This window comes from Parus major, chromosome 15 (genome assembly GCF_001522545.3).
Source record: "Parus major isolate Abel chromosome 15, Parus_major1.1, whole genome shotgun sequence".
Taxonomy (NCBI): Eukaryota; Metazoa; Chordata; class Aves; order Passeriformes; family Paridae; genus Parus; species Parus major.
Window position 1 is genome coordinate 5306867 of NC_031784.1, and position 20907 is coordinate 5327773.

Consider the following 20907-nt stretch of genomic DNA (forward strand, 5'->3'; position numbering starts at 1 on the left):
GATTTTATAGGTGGCACTATTTCTGTCATGTTCTGATATTTCATGATGAAATTACTTACAGATGGGCTGCAGGCAGAGAAACTAGGGTTGGTATCTTTCATCTCAAGAGACCTTGCCTTTCTTGAGCAAAGCTAATTAGTAGTGCTTTGAAAATCAGTTCAGTGCCCTTCTTAGGGTCAAAATTAGAGATCTGACAGAGAGAATTGAAGTGCAAATAAGCAGATCCAAAAATTGGCTGTTCAGACACATCTCAAAGTTCCAGTGGGATTTACTTTTTTTTTTTTCTTTCTTTCTAATATTGCCCAAAAGATGGGTCATGCATGGATAGTTGTATCAATGTGCTAGTCTGTTAGGTAATATAGTACTTTTGTAATCCATATAGCAGAATCCTGAAAATTTATCATCAACTTCATTTTATAGTACATTTTGTGATAAGAAGTGTTGGTCAACCACCTTTCCCCAGCCTATCTGCCCAAAGCCAAATCAAGTTTCTGAAATTGTAGTGTGAGATTTTAAGCTGCTGCACTGGTTGAACATATCTCTAGACTGAAAATGTGGAAGGCAGAGCTTCTTTTTCCCCTCAATTAAATATTAGAGCAATCATTTAATTTTTCAAAATACAATTTAATGTCTCTTTCAGGCCTTGCATCTATCACTTGTGCAAAAATGTTAGTATAAAGTTAATACTGCTTCCAGGTAACAGTGATCTATTATCAAATATTTTGGATTCTGTCCAGTCTTCCAGTTCAGCACTGAGAAGGACTGGGTTTGACCATCAACCCTGAGCACTGTATTGGACATTCAGCCACAGGCACTGCTCCATGACATCGAAATTCCCTGTGACACACTTTTCCCTTGTAGCTGTCAATTGCAGCACCAAAGTTTTGCAAACAGCCACAGCTGTGTTTTCACGGTACAGCTCAACTGAGTTCTCTCTGCTTTATCTGTCTGGGAAGCCTGCTGTTGTGATTTGCCCAAGCTGTTTCATTAGTCTTCAGGAAAAAAAAAATGAAAATTTTGGGTCTCCTGTCTATATGTAGAGTTTGTGCTGACTTGTCAGGCTCTGCTGCTGAGTGAGTGATGCAGCTGTTGCAAATATTAGCCAGTAGTAGTGAATTAATGCACCTAGAACATTGAGTATTTTGAGTGGGAATTCAAAAACCTGAATAACGTAAAACAGGCTGTTATTTCTGTATATTCTGGTGTGAATTGCATACCCATGTTTTGTAGAGACATTCAATGAAGGAGCTATTCAGGCAGCCATATGAACCATATATATTGTGAATGCTTTTTAACCAGTTTCAGGTTTGCACAGAATCATTTGATGGGTAACTTTTCAACTTGCATTCAAATAAGAAGTTCTTACGGGTGGTAACCTCTCTAATTTTTTAAGCCTTACTCTGTTTGTCCATCTTGTGTACTGAGACAGGTCATGTAGAAAACTATGATCATAAAATGAACAACTTCATCACATTAAATGCTTACAGAAAGTTATAATTTTACAGGGTCTCTTCAGTTCTGACTGGTCTTAACTTTGAAACCATAGTTTTGAAACCACAGACAGGTTGGAAGAGGCAGCTCATGGGGTGGATGTCAAAGATTGCTAAGAGTTTTAGGAGAAGAACTCGAGACTGTTCTGCCATTCAGCAAAATCAGGTCTGAGGCAAAAGAACTTGGATACACTTCATTGCCTTGCACACCCAAAGTGTTTTTAACACATGCTTTTACTGCTTGTGTTTTCCACACCTGCACCCCTAACTTTCCTCATGGTAATTCTGTCCTGCTCTTAGAGCTTTGAGACCACCTTGAAACAAGTGAGACTGCTGAAAAGAAGAGAGAAGAGAAATTTTAATGCCACAGACAGAAGGCAATGCAGTTATTTACTGTGGCAAATCCCAAATTCTTATTACCAAATCTGTCGTAATGGTGGTGCTGGTGCTGTGGCAGTGCTGTAGCAGACACTGTTTATTTTATCCTTCTGAGGAAGAAAGTTACCTTTGTGTACATATATATATACATATATATGTACCTGCAGCATTCTGCAAAGGAACCCCTTCTTCATTGTGCAGATACAGGATAACATTTCACAAAGCAATGAGGAGTTGAATCTATCTGAGCTTTCATTCTCTGTGTTGGTAACAGAGGTTATTATGCAGTTATTTGAAATATTAGCTAGGTGTGTGGGAAAAAAAGAAATATTTCAGAAGTAAAATGTCCAAACTAAAACTGGAGTAATATCTTACTTTGTCTTGTAATCTGGATGAAGGTTTTGGCAGCATATCTACCAGGTTTTGAGTGTTTTAAATACAGTGCCTTAGTAAAGAAGTTACAGCTTGAGTGTGGCCTTGTACAAATACAAGTCAGACAAGCTGTGATATAAAAAAAGAAGGTATAGAATAAAAGGATAATTAGAAAAATGGCATTAACAGCCTCACTGTAAGCAAGAGTCTTGTGTTTAATTAGTAGGCAACCTCTGTTGTTTAATAACCAAGCAAAGGGAAGCTTGGATACAGTAAATTCCAATGGTTTTTGCAGATTCTGTAATTGAAATATATGAGTACATATGCTTGAGTATATATGCTGATGTCAGACTAAATGAAGTGGCTTGTTTGAGATCAAAGTTCACCCATCTTCTGTTAATGTAAAGATGAGTGCCTTTCCCTGGATCTCTGTGTTGGTGGAAGGTGGGTTATAAGTGTTTGCATGCAATTGTGAGCCATCTGGGCCTGAAACAAAATTGGCACCCCAGGGAACAGGAGGGGAGTGGTGGGCAGTGGCCCACTCATTGTGTGCTCCAAGTGGTAGGGAAGGAACTGAAGTGTGGAAACTCAAACTTCAGGAGTAACTTTGGAACAAAAGTAAATAAATTGGTCCCATTTTTAGTTTACAAAGAGAAGACTGAGTGTGTACCTTTACAGCTGTATCTCAACATAAAGACAGCCAGGCTATATTCATATTTTTTTCAAAGATTTATTTGAGGTTTCATTTGTTAGGAAGCCTGTGCTCCAGCTTGTCCCTACTGTGAGAATGGGTGGGAGGCCAAGGGAAGCATTTAGTTTACTGGAGTTTGCTGGATTTGTGGGATCCTTTGGCCTGACATCAGAAGGTATTTAGATAGTTATAGCTGACTTGACACTACTGAAGAGAAATGATGTCTTCTAGCTGTTTAAACAAATTCATAATGCGTTATGGAAAGTATCTGTATGAAATTAGGAAAAAATTCTTTACTTTGAGGATGGTGAGGCACTGACACAGGTTGCCCAGAGAAGCTGTGGATGCCCTGTCCAGGTTGGATGAGGCTTGGAGCAGCCTGGTCTAGTGGAAGATGTCCTGACCATGGCACAGGATTGGAATGAGATGAGCTTTAAATTCCTTTCCAAGCCAAACCATCCTGTAATTCTGTGGCACTCACAAATTGATTTTTGCAGTCCTAATTTTTCTGACCTCTTTCTCGCCTCCAGAACAAGAGGGAGGGGAAATGGGAAGGTAACTATTAGCATGTCACTTTTTAGTTAAGTCATGAACACGTCAGACTTAATGTTTAGGCTCCTGGTAAATTTATTTTCTTTACACAGAAATCCCTTGCTGAGGGCAGGGATATTGGGTACTTAAGAGTTAAATAATCTTGCTTTGGAAGCAGCTGAACAGTTTACACTCCTTGCTGGGCTGTACAAAAATACTTTCCCTTTGAAGTACTAGGAGGAGCGGCTGAGGGTAAAACCTGGAATGGGGTTGTAGCTAGAAGTTTGCAGTGGGCTTAGCTTGGAGCAGGCAGCTGCCTGCAACTGCAGTGTGAGATGGCAGAGAAGGTCAGGGTTTCTTTCAATTTTGCCATCACTTGTCTCAGTGTGAAGGCTTTCTTTCTGAGATTCTTCAAATGCTGTTTAGTTCTTAGAAATTTTTGGATTAGGACAGATTGCAAGAAATTCAGTTTAAAAATAACCTTTCCCATAAAGGCATGAGAAATACAGGGGTCCTGCTGGGAGTTTCTTGACTGCTTCTGATGTGCTCTGGTAGTGAAGTGCACCCTGCTGCTGTCTGGGATGAGAAAGATTCACCTCTGGTGAGTGGTGTAAAGCTGGTCACGGTCCCCTTGTCTGGAAAGAGCTTTCCAGAGTTGGCTAGGACCTGTGAAATCTCAGGCCTGATGGTACACCTCAGCCAGGCTGAGCTCTCCATGCAGGAGAGAATGGCAGTAGTGGCACTTGCTCCAAACAGAGGAAACTAAAACATGATGTTTGTAAGAAAAGCCATGGGTTAATAGTGCTGTACAGTGGGAAGCTGTGTGTATCCTCTGCTGTGTGCAGTGGGCTGCAGAACTGTGCTTGGCACTGCTGGGTGCTGCTTCTGGAGAGCAAACCTTGCCATGGACAAAACCTGATGCACACTGGGTCTGATACCTGTGGTGTCTTCTGCCAGGACCAGCAGTGGAACAAGACAGACTGAAGTTGCTCCCTGGTTTTCTAGGGCAACACTTTGTCTCTTGGATTAATAATCTCTTGTCAGTATTTGTGTGCATTTTTTTGGGGAGATGTCATTACATGCAACTGATGAAAACAAATTTCCTTTTAGCAGTGTCACTAAAGGGACACTCAAAAGCAATTTCCCCATCAGCTAATGAGGAGTAACATTAAATTACAAGTAACATTAAAATACCTGGCTATACCTGAAGAGACTATGATAGTAGTGCTGTAGGTCAGATCTCCAAATTTCAAGTTAGAGTTATCTCTAATAATAATAATAATGATAATGATAAATCTCTGCTCATTTAAGGATCAGACACTTGGCTGTTGGTAGGATCTCTGTGTTTCTTTCTCTGCTGCTCTGCCACTCAGTCTTTAGCTTTCTACCTCTGCTTTTTTTTTTTTTTTTTATCTTTTTAAACAAAAAAGTGTCAAAAATTCAGATGTTAAAATAGGCAGCATTTTCCTCTAGGGTTTCTGCTGTTCCTGCCTGGCTGTCAGATTACCCATAAGTTGTCAGAGTCATCTTTTCTTTAAGAGGAGCGAAATGCAGGCGCTAACAGGAGGGCACAGGCAGGCTGCCCACATGTTGTTGCAGTGGTGTGTGTGCAGGCTGTGTTTGTGTGGCTGCTGCTCCGGGATCACAGGGCACACATGCCGCTTCAGTGTGTTCACAAAGCTGCTCTTGGACAGGAATGGGTGCTGCTGCCTTTTCCAAAACTGTGCAGGCAAAGCAGATATTATCAGGGCTGGCCCTGGGGCATAAAATAGAAAGATCAAAGGAAGTGGCAGCAGCACACAGAGTCTCTTCAAAGCCTGAGTAAGGGAGGATTGATAGAGAAAAGGAGAATGCTCTTGCTGATGTAATCACAGCCTGTGAGACAGGTTGGTTTTTTTTTTTTCTTCTTTTTCTTAATTTAAACAAAGGCACAAAGACAGTCCTTGTTTGTTTAGAGAGGTGAAGCATGTGCCACAGAGATAGAGCAAGGATACCTCAGTATATAGAACGTTTTCATGAAAAGCCTGGAGCTCAAACATTTTGAAGTGACTGCAAAGTTGCAGTTTTTCTTATTTTAACTTTGCACAACTTCTGCATGTGGTATTCTCTCACTTGTGGTGTCCATGTGGAATTAAGTAGGAAAATGGCAAAGAAGGAATGCTTGTTTTCAGGCTGCTGTCCTTACTAAAATGGAAGCTTATTTTGTTTTCTCTTGAGAATGCTGGTTGAAAATTTCTGGGATTTGTATGAAAAGAAGTTAAGCACAGGCAAGGTGGAGTTGGAGGTGAAATGATAAACCAGATCCATTGTCAAGAAGTGCAGGCTTGTTCAGGCACAAGCTGTGAATGGGAAAGAAACAGTTGTTCTCCCCCTTTAGCTGTGGAAAGGGGGAAGAAGAGGTGGGACTTTTCTGGAACAGATGTGCAGAGGTTGAGGGAGTTTTCAATCTTCTCTGTTACAGACCTCACTTTATATGCTACAGCTGCAGAAGTATGTTTCTGAACCTTCATTTTGCTTATAAAGGTTCCACCTTTATAATTCAAATGGAACCTTGTGAAATTGTGACACACAGAGCATGGTAGTCCAGCTTTTCCACCCAAAGGTGTGCCTGTATGTTGTATGGCAAATGACCTGAACTAGCACAGTCTGATATCCAAAAGTTACATGAAGACATGACTCAAAGCCTGAGTAAGTACTACCAGAAAGGCAATGCGTATCAATTAATATAGTTGCATTGATTTTACACATGTTGGGAGCTCAGGCAGGACAAGCTTTTCTGCTTAGATGGTGAGCAAAGCCTGCATTCATCTCTTGGTGTAGGCTGGAGGTCCATGGGAGGGAGAGCCACTCCCTCTGTAAATCTTTGGCAAGCTGTTAACTCCAAAACTTAAAATCAGCTTCACCATTTTGCATTGTTTCATTTATTGATTATTTTAGAAGAAAGACCTAATGGGATTATCTCAGTCCCAAAATGTGTTCCAGGATGCCAGAGAGCAAAGATCTTTTGCCAGATCGTTACTTCTGCTGGCAAAATCTACATCTTTCCTTCTCCTGTAGGCCTGAGACCATTTGTAGTGCAGTTCAGATTAGTACACAAAATTCTGGTTCTCTGAAGTTCAAAAATCTACCATGAGGGAAAGGTGACTGCCTATATTGTTAACTTTAATGCTGTCTTCTGGGGTCAAAGCTACATTTATAGTCTGACTAACCAGTTTATTACCTTAACAAGGCAAGCAGTAAGGTCCTTGCTGAAAAAGGGATTCATCCTCTTTGTTGTGGAGTATGTGGGATGATACTGGCATTCTTGTGTTGCCTCATGTGGAAATTTCTAAATTTTGCTAGTCAGCATCAAAACTTTTTCTCTTCACCCTCCTGCATCTCTTTTCTGCCATGCTGCTTCTGCAGACGTGTGTGATTTGATACTTGACACTAATAAAAAGTGTTTCAATACACTTAAAAACTCTGATTTTGGTTTCTACTTAGCAAACCTTCAGGCACCAGGAAATTTGCACATCTTACAGAGCTTTGAGATGGGCTCTGACATGTACTTGTGTTACTGCTGCAGGCACTTTCCCCTCACATACAGGGAGGCTAGAGAAAAATTCTGGGATGGGAATTCTAGCAGTTACCATGGCTTTTGGCTTTAAAATATATTCTTTTTGAAATGCCATCCAGATATGTGAAGGACAGACTGTTCCAGTCTGTTGGAGAAGACAGTTAATAAAGCAGAGGTTTCTCTGCCCATAGGACAAAGGTAAATTCGTGGGTTCTTCCATCAGTGTGGCATCCCCATTCTTCTAGTGAGCAACAGAATGGAAAAAAAAAAGATATTTTAGCTGATTTCCTGTGTGCTCTGAGTTTGTGGAGCCACTTCTGCCAGCGGTTATCTGTGGCCTTTCGATTCATGCAACCAAGTGAATTAACACAACTGCCATGCTGAGTTAACCAGAAAAGTTCCTTTGCTCCAGTGACTCTGGCAGAATCCAGTAGCAGATATTTGTGAAGGAATGTAAGATCAGAGTGAGCATATGATGAGAATTCTGCAGTACATGCTTCCAGGCTCTGCCAGCTTGTGGTTTAGGTCTTCCCATAAGGATCAAGTTCTACAGGAGAGCTCTTAATGGGTTTTTCTTTCATATTTTTTTCCAGTCCATTACTTCATGTGTTGTCTAAACTTGAGAGCACACAGGGAAGATCTGTTTTGGGAGTTGCTGCACACTGTGACATTGTATTTTATTTCTGAAGAGCAGTGGAGTCCATGTTGCTGCATGTAGTGCAAGAGGTCTAGAACAGCAGTTTTATTGGTATGTCTGACAGGTAGCTACTTAAATTGCTCACTAACAGGATTGGAGGGAAGACAACTAAATTTCCAGAATTTTTCTCATTACTTACTCTTTCTGTTTAGCGTGAATTCTGTAGAGTTTTTTTTTTTTTTGGAGCTGCAGGGGAAAAAACGTTGCCAGGAAGTAATTGTTCTTTCTGTCCCTTCCTAATTCTGTGCAGCAGCTGCCTTGTCTTTAGCTGCTATTAATGGTCAGAGCTTTGTGAACAAAGAAGCGTCAGGCTGATGTAACTTCTTCCTCTGTTAGACATTCCCTCTGAAGCTATCTTTTGTCTTGATGGCCCTATTGTAACCATTCATATACTGATGAATGAACAGGAAGCTGATGATGATAGTGAGCAGATGAGTTTGATCATGAACAGGTTTTACTCAGACTCCAGCCTGAGGGAGTATATATAGGAAGAGAGCTGTAGCACTGTCAGCTACAATGTCTGATCTGTTCATTCAGATTTTCTTTTGTGTAAGAGACTAGAAAAGGTTATTAATCTAGGAGAAAATGTGCTAACTTTGTATATAGAACAACAGTACTACTGGTACAAATACAGGAATTCTGCCTGTGGCCTGAAGTTCACTTGAATGGCTGTATTTTTAAAGGAGGAGGGGGATTGTGATTTTTTTGAGCTAGAATGACTGATTCAAGACTGATGGTAAATACTTTGCTGTACTGTTAACTACCTGACAGAGGCTGCATGTTGTATGAGTCAATGAAGCATCCTAACCATGGCTTTTGCTGCATAGATATTTTTCTTGTGTGGCCTTTGGTGATTGTGAAATACATTAGTATTCTATAGATTATAGATAAACCATTCTCAAAATGCCTGATGGAATGATCTCTTACATGTATTTTTAGAAATGAACATCAATTCTGTGTTATTTAAATACTACAGTCAAAATTAGCGGCTCCCCAGCAGTGGAGGGCAAAGATGTGCTTGTGAGTGTGGTTATTCTTTTCACAATGCCTAGCCTTTCCTGTTTATTTTTGTGATTCAGCACAGGTTCCATTGACTTTGTTTTTATTTTTGTGTCTGTCATGTTTTCTGCAGACCATTCCCCTTGTTTATATCTGGTTGAATGTGCCTTTACAGCCCTTGGTTAAAGGGATTCTCCCAAGTCACAGCTGTATGTACAGCAGGTTATCAGTGCTGATCTTGGTTCATTGTAATACAAGCTGGAGGCATGCACCAGGAAGAACAAAGAAGCATCATAAAAAGCTTTTCAAAATTGTGGCTAAGATTCCTTTTCCTTCTTAAGAATAAAGTGTATTCTGAAAACCTTATCCTTACACTGAAAATTTCATGGGATGTTGCAATTAGTAGGAAAGGTAAGAGAGCAAATTATCAGAGAGCAAAGCAGAAGACTTGGAGAGCATCGTTGGGTTCCAAGAACTTGAATGCTTCATGCAGTGCATCATAAAACTGGAAGGGGAGACTAGATAAAGGAACAGGTAGGTCACAAACTGTGGATCAGCTGAGTCATGTAACAGAGTGACATTCACTGAAAAAGACCTGAATTTCATCAGCTTGAAAGACTGTTGACAAGAGACTTTGAGTAAAGTCTGATGTAGAGACAGTGATTAAGGAACATTTACTGGTTATTCCTTTTAACCAGGATTATGAGAGACTTCTCATTGAAATTCACAAGACAGCTTTACAGTCAAGCAAAAGAAAGTATGCTTTAAAAACAGTAGGTTGTGTTTCTTGCTGTAGGATGGTGTAAAAGCTGTAAGTATGTGTGTCATTCCAAAGGAATTAGGTAAAAACATGGAACATGGATGCATTACTTACTTAAACGCAATATTCTGGGTGAAATCTCAGCTCTGGAAGTCTTAATCATTGATAGCCATAATTAAGAGGTTGTATCTAAAGCATAATCATTCTGTATTTTTTCTGCTTTTCATATTCTCTGAATTCCTGCAGTTAGCAACTGCTGGAGATAGGATACCGTGTTGGTTGGATTTTTGGTCACACCCTGCATGGCTGTTTTTGACTTGCCCAATATTGCATAGGAATCCTGTGGCAGAGGAAGCAATCCCGTCTGTTGGGAAGCATTCAGCTGCTTTAACCACAATTGTATTTTCTTTTCTCATAGTATCTTACCTCATTCACTGCATATCCAAACTTTCTGACATGAGGGGAATGTCCTGCAGACAGCACTCATTCACCCCACACTGCTGTGTTTTTGGAGTGCAGTTTGCAGCATTAATTTCCCAATCAGTGAGGCATACTTGAGTGTTGAGGTGTGCCAGCAGGAGACACACAGCACTAAACCCAAGCCAATAGGCTTTACTGGACTTATTAGCATGGGTTGTATGCCAGGGCTGGAGGAGTTGGATAGAAAAATGGGGCAGCATGGGGTGGGAGTGAAATAGTGAGGGGCTAGTCTGGAAGAAAGGAGAAACCAGGCAATAGATTAGTGACAATATGAAGGAGTCATCAAAAGAGATGGGAAAAGGAGGAAGAGTTTTTGATGTATCCTGAAATACAGCACAAACATTTGAAATTTAGGGCTGAATTTGGTCTCATTATTTTAATTATGGTAAAAATTTAACTTTAGAAACTTTCAGTACCTAATTTTTTTTCCGCACCCATACGTAGGGTGCTGTAATATGATAGGTATATACATTAATATTTCTCAGAAAAAGATGAGAAAACCTGTTTTGGTTTACAGTTCTGGAAAACAGTTCACTACTGTAGTTTTTAATTAAAGTGGAATTGAATTTTGCTCTTAGATCAGGAGTAAATTCCTTGTAATGAAAAGGGAGTGCATCGGGTCTCCAGAATTCCAGAACCTTCCATTATTGTTCGTTTGACTTTATATAAATTATTTTAATCATTCAGGCACCAATTGCTAAGTTCCTGTAAATGCCTTTGCTAAATGAAAAAGAGCAAAGAAGTGATAATTAGTTGAGTGCAGAATAGTTCTGATTCTGGTTCAAGATGTCAAAGCATAGGCTGTGAGCAGAGAGTGAAACTGGCCATCAAGTCAGCTTTTGATCTGACCAAGTGTTGTGAATTGTGCACTGGACTGAGTTGTGGAGCCTGTGTTACTTTTAAGTTGGTTATTTCCTGTGCAAAATAAAACAAATTAGGGCTGAAAGAGGGAGGATGAATTTCAGAGCGTGTGAAACGGGAACGTTTGCAGAGACTAGTTCAGCAATGTGCTACGTTAGAATTAAGCATAGCTTTTTATTTTCAAGTCATTCTCTCTACTACGGAGCATTCTTCAGTGGTGACTCAGGGTAGAGCTAATCTCACTCAAAATGGTTGCCAGTTGCCACTTGGAACAATAGGACTGAAGCCACAGGCTGCCATCAGGTGGTAGTTTTTAAGAAGGGCGTTTTTTCCCCAGTGGATTTGAGTGCTTTCTGTCTGCTAACATGAAAGATTGCGATACGCACTGAATTTTTGTAATAGAAAATGTTGAAACAGTGCATAACTCATTACTTTACCTGAAACGGAGAACCCAGTGCACCAGGTATTTTTCTTTTATGGAAAAACCCAAATGTTAAGGCTTGATATGTTTTCAGGAACAGCTCTTGGCACCTGATTTACAGACTGGCCTGTACTTGTTTTCAAGTCAGCTCCTCTCTGGGCCAGGGTAACTCACCTTCCAGTAAAGGAGATCTCATGGTCTGTTGTGTGCATCCTGTCCTAGAGCCTCATCTTGTGTAGCTGTGGCACAGACTTTGGCTGCACCTGTACTTCCACAGTATATAGGTCAGAGAGATTGTGCTGATTTGAGCTGACAAAGAAGTGCACATAAAACTAGGTGAGATGTTTGGATTTTGCCAGAAAATGTGCAAAGCAGGTGCAGGGCATGAAGGGTGCTGTGGAAGTAATTTCTTGACAACTTGGTGCCGGAGAAAGAGGAGACTGTTTGGAAGCCAACAGTAGCTATTTGGAGACCTCTGCTTTCCCATTGGGTCCTTTCCCTCTAAAAGTTACCTAGCACCTGAAAATGTTTTCACATGGGCAGAAGCCATAAGTTGAGTGCAAATCCATTGAAGTAATCTAGGTTATCAGATGAAAGGAGGGTCAAATGCTAAGCTTTGGAGAGGAAAGCTTGGAGCACAAAGTGGGGAAGGCATGTGACAGCTGGAGCTGGAAACAGCACATCTGTAAACTTTACTGGTTTGTGTATGGGTTCAGAATGGCTTATAAAAGGTTAACAAGAATCTGACCAAAAGGTGAACTTTGGAAAACAATTTAAGGTGAACACTACCCTGTAAACTGTCACAGGGATTTTCTTGGAACGTTTTTTGGTTATTGCAGTGTAAGATAAATGTAGAGAGCAGGAGAGTGCTTTGTAATTTATGATAAAATTCAACACAAGAATATTATAGTTATCCTCAAGTCAACTATCTTATAAATTTAGAAATCTTAAAGGTTAAGCTTTAAAGAAATATGTGCAAAGATAAGAAGTAAGAGGAGGTGTCCAAAATAGTCTAACTAAATAGCAGCATAACAAAGAAGTAATGAAGACCCATAATACCCATAGCTGATTCCAGTATTTTTCTTCCTGTAATGTCTTAAGAGAGATGTGTGAAGGAATTTGCAGTAGACTGGGTCAGAACTGGGTGATTTATGACAGAGAAGTGGGGAAAGACTAAACAGAGTATGCAGTGCAGGTACTTTTGTAACAATACAGAGGAAAAAATACAATTCCTTAGAAATAATGCAGTGTGGGAGGAGCAACTGGAGGAGAGTGGATGCTGGAAAGTCTCGTCTGGGCAGTGGGAGCAGGCAGTGCTGGAATCCCACCTGTGCTGGGCCTGTGCCTCAGGGTGTGCTGCGAGCTCTGGGAACAGAGAAATCACTATTCCATCCCTGAGCTGAGAGCACAGTCTCAGAGATGGTGATTTGTTTGTCTCCATCACATCACTCTGAAAGACATAAGATGGGTGTTCTGTTTGAGGCTGTTCAATTTTCATCATATTAAAAACTTTAAAGAGCATCTTGTGCAGAACAGGCTGAAGGAACTTTTCCATTGGCTAGAGATCATATAGTTCATAAAATCTCAAAAGAGTGTGTATGTAAATATTCAAAGATCAGTTCACATACTAAACTGAGAAAGAGTACATCTTTAGGCTATGAACTATTCCATTTCAGCCTTGAAAAGCTTTTTCATGCTGACTAAAGCAGACTGTATCACTAATCTGTTTTTTCCTTCCCTAATGGTACTTCCAGACTGACTTGCAATCAAAGTAATGATCAAGAATTTTCTAAATATTAAAACCTTTTTTGCTGACGGCTTTTTTGTGTTGCAACCCAGAGGATTTGTTCAAACCATGTAGCTTTGGTGCCATTTGAATTAGCACTCAAGCTGCCTCTGTGCTGACAGCAACTGAAACTTCATGCTCCAAAACACACGCTCAAGAAGTGTCTGTTCATCCTTAGCAGATGCCAGCTGCTTCCCTTCTTTGTTTGTTTTGGGGAAGATACTGGGTATGATGTGGGAGGTAAATATAATGAAATTATTTCTATCCTACCATGACTTGGTAATTCAACTGTATTTTTAAGCTCTGTTGGCTAATTAAGACAGTTAAGAGAAAATAATAACAAAGTATTGGTTCTAGCAGGGAAGGATGACAGTTTTCTAAAATAGAGTAGCTCCTAGCTTTTGAGAACTACAAAGTTAAAAATTTTAATTATTTCTTGAAATTTTTGGGGGTTTTTTTTGTTCATAGTAGAGCAATTTTGATTCCTCTTTGCATTCAGATTTTATTTGATCTGTTAGATTTCATTGCTTGCACTTGCAGCTGCTTTTCCTGTATTTGAGGACTAAGGGCTTAATTTTTACATTTGGTCATCATGTGTGTATTTAATAAAAATACCTCAAAAAGTTACGAGAATTCTAAAAAGCAGAGTCTGGGATTGCTCTGATGTTGGTTTCTAATTTTTATGCAAATATTGCAGGTAGCTAGGAGTCTGTTATTTATTATTCCACAGTTTCTCCTAGAAAAATAACACATTTTGTTTAAAGGCAGTGTTTACTGTGGGACTGTGAAGATGTATTTATGTTTTCTGTGAGAAGTAATGAAACTACAGCTGGCTGTACATTATCTGCTGTACCTTTTCCATCCCTCTTAGCACAGTCACTGAGACAAAATTTTAATTTTGAACTGAGTAGAAAGCTGATCCTTGCAGCTGCCTTCTGCCTACTGCAGCATATTCTACACAACGTATCTTGATGAGTTTAAACAGTAGTTCAAATATCTTGAGTGCAAAAATGGGTGGAAAGAAGGATTAAAATATCCTAACCCTTCTCTTTTGTGCTTCCCCTGAAGCAAAGTGCAAAGCTGCCCACTTTATGTTGCCAGCTCCAGCTTTATCCTCCATCTCTGAATTTCACTGCAGCCCCAGGGGAAGCTGCACCTCTGTGGCTCTCCCACAGCTGCTGGACTTTGATGAGGACATGCCTTCGCTCTTTCCACTGGCCTCCCTTGGCAACCAGCCCTTTGAAGATGACCTCTTGCTGTTTGCCTGTTGTCTCTCTTGTGTTGGATTATAGATGAGAGGTTGGCGTGAGGGGAAGGGGGATGGAATGGAGTGTTGTGCATTTTAAGCCTCATTTCTTTCTGCATTCTCACCTTTTTTTTTTTTTTTTTCCCCTCCTCTCCTCTGTTGCTTTTACCTCTCTATATAGATAAAATGTTGTCATGCATATGGCAAATGGTTTCTGGCAGAAATACAGAGCTCCTGCTTGGCATGTGTATCTAGGACAAAGGAAGTTTGATTAGTATTGTGGCAAGGACTTTGTGTTCTTCTGTAACAATCTACTCACATTAGTTCCCTTCCCCCATCCCTCTTTTTAAGTACAATATTGTTCTTAGTTATAGTGCAGCCTTTCTCTATGTGCATGTTCTCTGTTGCTCTTCCCTCCCTCTCGCCCCAGTGAATGCTTCCTCTTGGAGACAGGACAATATAATCACCTTGTTAATGAAGGCTGTGGTGTGAAATGGAAAGGGATGCACTAGAGCTCTGTGGCTGGGTCACATTTTGCGTGGACACTGCCTGCTTTTGGAAATCCAAACAATAAGACTTTGCTATGATCTCCAGATGTAATTAGTATATTCTTATACTGCTGTTTAATTGGATCTTCACTTTCAAAACCAAAGGATGCCTCAGAAATAATTTGTGTTATTTTTACCTCCTCTTTCTTTCCTTCCCTACCCTTTTGTTTGTCTAGCAAAGTTCCCCACAAACCTGAATGCAAGCAAACCAGCTCTGCTTGTTAGTAGCTTATTGCAAAATACACAGAATAATATCTTCTCTTGTCAGTGGTCCTAGGGGCTCTGGAGAAGCAAGTCAGCTTTTACTGCATCGAGGACTGCCTGGAAAGCCAGGATCTAGACCAGTTCAGGTGCCAGAAAAATGAACTGTAGTGAGTTTGGACATCTCAAATCAGTGTGCATATACAAAGAACAGTCACTACTGGTCTGGAGTCTTACAGTACTGAGAAATTCTGGGTCTGCATCAGATCTGTCAATCTGTTTGTTCAAGTTCCTTGCTAAAATACAATTGGTAAACAAATAGTTCTGAGACTTTTCAGAGCTGTTTCTGTAAAATAAAATAAAATATTACCTTCTCTGGTACGTGCACATGTGTGTTCTGATTTCCTCCTAACAGCCTTGGAATTTTCATCACAGCCAGATTTTCTAAGTTTGCATCTTGTGTGCTTTTGGCAAGGGAATGCAAAGGGAAATTTCTTTTAGGGTTCCTTATATGAACAGCTCCAGTCAACTGGGTTTGGTAGTTTGTTTGTTTGGGGTTTAGTGTTGTTTTGTTTGATTTTGTTGTTTTTTGTTGTTGTTTGTTTGGGTTTTGTTGTTGTTGAATAGTTGTATTCATTCTTTCTGGGGTCCAAACACTCCCTAAGGTTGAACAAATCCCATTATGTTGTACAGGCTTTGTCAGGGTGTCTTGATACTTCCCATTTTCTGCTAGAAAACTTAGTTGCAGAGTATTGGTAACTCCATACCAGGCTTTTATTTTAAGGCAAAGAGATTATATGGCAGTGACCTAATATTTTCAGTTATAAGTCCCTGCTTGAGTGCTATGAGACAAATGCAGTTTTTCATGAGATGTAAGATAATCCTGCTTTTCTCAGCCAGTTACAATTATGTCTAAAGGTTTGGTAATTAAGTGTTTTGGGGGGGGGGGGGTCTGTCTTGTTCATTATAGAGCCAGAACTCTTTTGTTTTATCACGTAGCTACTGGCCTTCTGCTAAAAGTAATTTATCAAGGAATCATTTTATTCCAGATTTTCTCTCTAGTTTCTCCTGTCCTTAGTGGCATTATGCATGCATTTTTTGCCAGCATCTTCCCACCTATTTAAAGAGGGGAGGAAAAAAAAGCCACAATTGTAAACATGACTTTATTCTCCTTTGGTGTGACAATACTATGGTAGGAGAACTCAGTGTAATCAAAGCACTTAAATTCCTGAAAGAAGAAATCTTCCTTCAAATTGTCTACAGTATGTGCATCTTTTCATGGGAGTTTTGCTTTCTGAGATGCTTTAAAGGAAGGAGAAGCCAGTTTTCTGTTTGAATGGACTGGGAGCTTCCTTTGCAAAGTCTTTGGAATAATTAGTGTCCAGCTGCTTTGTTGCAATAGATTGCTTATCTGCATGGCTTGGGCAGTACAATCTCTGCTTGTGCAGCAAATCTGGTGCAGATTTACACATCTAAATGTGCTGAGTTTAGATTTGTAAACGCCTGTTCCTGTGCACTTGCTGTGGATATCTGTGCTGAGCTGGGACAGTCCTAGCAGGAGGATGCCTGGGAACATGCTGCTGCTGCCAGGTGTGTCTGGCAGGCAGTTCTCCTCTTCTGAGGGATTTCAGTCTGGACCATGGCACAGGTAAATTGAGTTTGCTGCTGAACTAGATCAGTGCTAAGATCTTGTTCCCTAGTTAACAAAACCTCCTCTGCTGCTCTTCAGAACTTATTGCTGCTTTTGACAGGATCTCTTGGACTTTGTTTAGCACATTGCCAGTCTGCACTGTAGAATTTGCCTGGCCTCTTCTGCATGGTGGATGTGTTCAACTGAGTATCTCTGGTTTTACATTCAATTACAGCATAGACTGGATTTCTCATCATCCCTTTTGGCATACTTCCTGGAGTAAGTGGACTGTGAGAGGATTTCAGGAATGCCTGATGCTCTTGCTGTAGAGAAAGTTTAGTGGAAGCCACTTGTGGGCTCAATGCTGACCGCTGGGTTGGACAGCATGGTCACAACTGATAGCCAAGAAAAGCTCACTGCTGAAATGTTCAGGTCCTATGTTACATTTTGTGGCAGTTTGGTTTTTTGCAGGATGTACTTCTTTAAAACAAAAAAAATTTTGCCTGAAAGGGAAAATAAACCATATTTTAATGGAGCTTTCTACTTGTGCTGCGGCATAAACATTCTTTTCTGCATGGCAAAACTGCAGAGTGATGGGGAAATGCTTCTGGCCTTCCCCTTTTCTAAAAAGGCTGCTGTGTTCCAGCTGCAGCCAGCATAAAAAAACCTCATGTTTTATCATGAGGCTGCAGAAACAATAGCAGTGCCTAATTTTTTTTAAAAAAACCCTACTTGTTAGATCTTAAAACATTACTCCCCCTATTTTTACAGTTTCAGATTGCTTATCTGTAATGACACATTCTACTGATGCTTTTTTCAAACATCATGACACAGTGGAGTTAAAGCCTGAGCCTTTTCTTTCTGGTGAGGTCTTAGTAATGCTGGGTTGGAATATTGCAGTCAAGAACCTTCAATCAGTTTTTGCTAATGGGTTGCTGTACCAACACAGAAGAGTAAATGGAGATGAAAAAGCTAAGTTCTTCATTCTGCTGTATTTGTAGGTAGTAGGAACAAATAGTGTTGTGGTGATGCTGTTGTATGAGTAGCAGCATTATGCTGAAGATCAAAATTGCAGTGGTGGTGACAATCAATGTTAAATCTCGACCAACTGAGGTGACTCAAGCCTGTCTTGGAGAGTGAGTACAAAGTAATTTTTTTAATTCTTAAGAAGTAGTTTCTCTTTTCATAGGTAAGGAGCTAAAATTTCAGAGGAAGTACAAAAATTACTGTTGTTAATGCTTAACATGACGGGTTTTCAGCCTTCTTGGTCTCATATCGGTTATTTTAATAATAATTTAAGCTTTTTGTGTATCTGCTCACTGGTGGAGCATGGGAAACAGAAAAGTCTTTGATACAGAGTAAGTACTCCATAGCAACATCTAAAACATCAATGTGTTATCAACATTATTCTCACCATGAAACACAGCACTGTAACAGCTACTAAGAAGAAAATTAAACCAGGATAGTAATCATATCTTGGCAATTTGTCAGCAAGGATGTTGAAGGAGGGTGATGTCAAATGCTTCATTGAAGTCAAGGTAGATGACATCCACAGCTCTCCTGTCATCCATGGGGCAGGTTGCTTCATCAGAAAACATAAAGAGATTGGTCAAGCATGATTTATACTGAGTAAATCCAGATTGGCATTATCAGCTGCCATCTTGTTATGTACCTGGAAATAGCTGTCATAAAGAACATAAAGCTGTTCATGATTTTCTCAGGTACTGAAGAGAGTCTGACTGCACTGGGGGTTTCCCAGATCTGTCTTCTTGGATTTTGCAGATGAGTGTGGCATTCTTTTCCTGGCATCAGTGGCCTTCCCCCAATCTCTGTGACCTGTGAAAAATAATAGAGCTTGACACTGCAGTTACAGCAGCCAGTTCTAATAAGACACCTGGAGGCATCCTCTCAGATTCCTTGGACACCTGTAATGCCTGGTTTGCATGGATGATTCCTAACTCGACCCTCCTTACAGCTGTTTCTTGCTTTGTTACTGCTATTCAATAGCAGACATTTATTGTTTGCAATTCTTCTTGATGTTAATATACTTGTTAGATTTGACATCTCTTGCCAATTTGAGCTCCTAAAGGTTTCCTAATTCTCTGCATCTCCAAGGAATATTTCTATATTTGTGAGTGTGCTCCTTTTTCCTTATCTCACTTTCATCCGATTTATAGTGAGTCTAGCACCAAAATACTGGATTGTCTCTGAATCAGACACCGCATCCTCCAGTACTTTTTGGTGAATGAAGTTGTTGTTACTTGTTCAAAATCTGTTTGGTGACTTACTGCATTTTGGAAAAAGCATGTACACTCAGTCCACTTTTTGTGTTTAATAAGGCTGGTTTGACAGAGGAGATGCTTACTACAGAAGTCCCAGCAGAGGAGTACTAATGGTTTTTCTGCTCCCTGTAAAACACTTCAGTTGTTTGGTTGCCTTATTTCACTTAAGCCTTGATACATTTCAGACTTTGGATCCTTCCTTTAGAAGAAGCTTCCCTGGGAAATGGGATTGGAGGAAGGAAACAAGACCTAGAGCTTGGAAGTGGTGACAGGGCACCAAGGGGCTGGGTAGCCAAAAGTATCTGAAGTCTGAACGGAGTTACCAGGCTCTGCTTCTGTACACCTGGGGAAAGCCAGGAAAGGAACTCTCTTCCTTTCAGTTACCAGAGGCTACACCTGGTTTAAGAGAAAGCTTTCCCTGATGATAGAGTTCCTATTCAGGTTGACTAGTTTTTTATGTTTTCTTTTGAGCACTGCAAAAGCTCATAAATTTTATTTCAAAAGCCTGTCTACTGAAGGAATGTGAATTCATGTGGACAGAGATGAATCTATGCCAAGTGCATTCCAGGTGGGAAAGCTATATGGAGTGTCTGTTGTTTCAGGCTGTACAGCAATGAAGAGTTCAAGTCTTCACAAAATGACTGAATAGTTCTGCTCCTTTTTAGAGGCTTGTGCACTGTAGTGTTTTGAATTTGCTTTTTACTGTGACAGTTTGAAACTACTGATAATTTTCTGCCTCACAGAAAAGATTTAGTTTTATTGTTGCCCCTGTAGGTTGTCCGTAATTCCTTTTGTTTAGTGTGTTTAAAGTAAAATATGTCTGTGATTGAGAAACACCCTGGATCCTCCCTGGGCCTGAGAGATTTTCATTTACCCTTACTTTTTTTGTGTTCTGTGATTCTGGGATTAATTCACTTGCATTATTACAAGAAACGATGAGAACATGGCAGACACTTGCACTGGGTGAGTCCTGTCACAAGCACCATCAGCCCCAGTGAATGGTGTTCCATTCCATGTGGGCACCTAATCAGAAGTAACACCAGTGTTTCAGGCTTGAATTCTTAAATTCACATGCTTATGTTGCACTTTTGGTTGATATCCCTGGTTTGGAAAATTACAGTATATTTTATCTGTCATGATCTACAGAGATCACTACAATGTAAGCTTGTGGTATCTAAGCAGAATCTACCAACTGCTTGTGGCTTGGAGTGGTGGAGTGCTTTTCTGGACAGAAAGTTTTCTGTCATTGAAGCCCATGTCTTACTGGCCTTGGTGCTGATTCTGGGGTTTTTTCAGAGTCTTTAATACATGTTTGTAAAAGGAAGAGAAGAAGCTCTTTCAGCTTTATACTGATTTCCAGGGACACAACTGCAGAGTGTGCTTGGTGAGTCTGATCCAGATGGTCATTCACATTTGGAAGCTGTCACAGAATAACAGTATTCTGGAGAAAAGTGGCAGTGGAAAGAATTTTCTGTTCCTTTTGGCCTTCTACCTCCTTTAGTCCTTTTTCTCTGGACTAAAGTGGGTAGAGCTGTTATTTACACTGTGGTTGGGAAAAAAAGACCAAAGGTTTTCTATACATGAGACAGTGTGTAGAAAGATCCTGAGCCGTTCATATGGCATTTTGTAATACTATAATGCCTTATCCTGGCAGACATAAAGAAAGGGCAAAAGGGTGAAAGTTTTCTTTTAATCATCAGAACTTTTTAGGTGATAGGGTTACAGAGCAAAGTATTCTTCATCTGTTGGTTTAATGTTTGTCTGCCCTGTAACACTAACCCACATAAAATTGGTGCAGCTCTTTATAAAGTAATTTTAGACCCTCAGCAATGTATACAGATTTTGTAACCTTGGATAAAAGCACCTGAGTCGTGGTTTCAGTTTTACCCTTTTAGGCATGTAGAAAGTGCCCCAGCATATTTCAAGGATTTTGAACTAGAAACTTCTTAGATATGGGTTATGGTTTCAAAGCTCAGTT

At 40.1% G+C, this 20907-nt stretch overlaps 1 protein-coding gene across 4 annotated transcripts in view; it reads left to right on the forward strand.

Moving 5' to 3' along the window:
- The window catches only part of ZNRF3 (zinc and ring finger 3), a 65856-nt gene that overhangs the window by 13306 nt on the left and 31643 nt on the right, over positions 1–20907 (forward strand). The window contains exon 1 of one of the 4 annotated variants that reach the window (XM_015643945.2): positions 17457–17783. The exons of the other annotated variants lie outside the window; for them this stretch is intronic. The gene's annotated coding sequence lies outside the window, so the exon portion shown is untranslated. Of the gene's footprint in view, positions 1–17456; positions 17784–20907 lie in introns of those variants that run through there. 4 annotated transcript variants of the gene reach the window in all.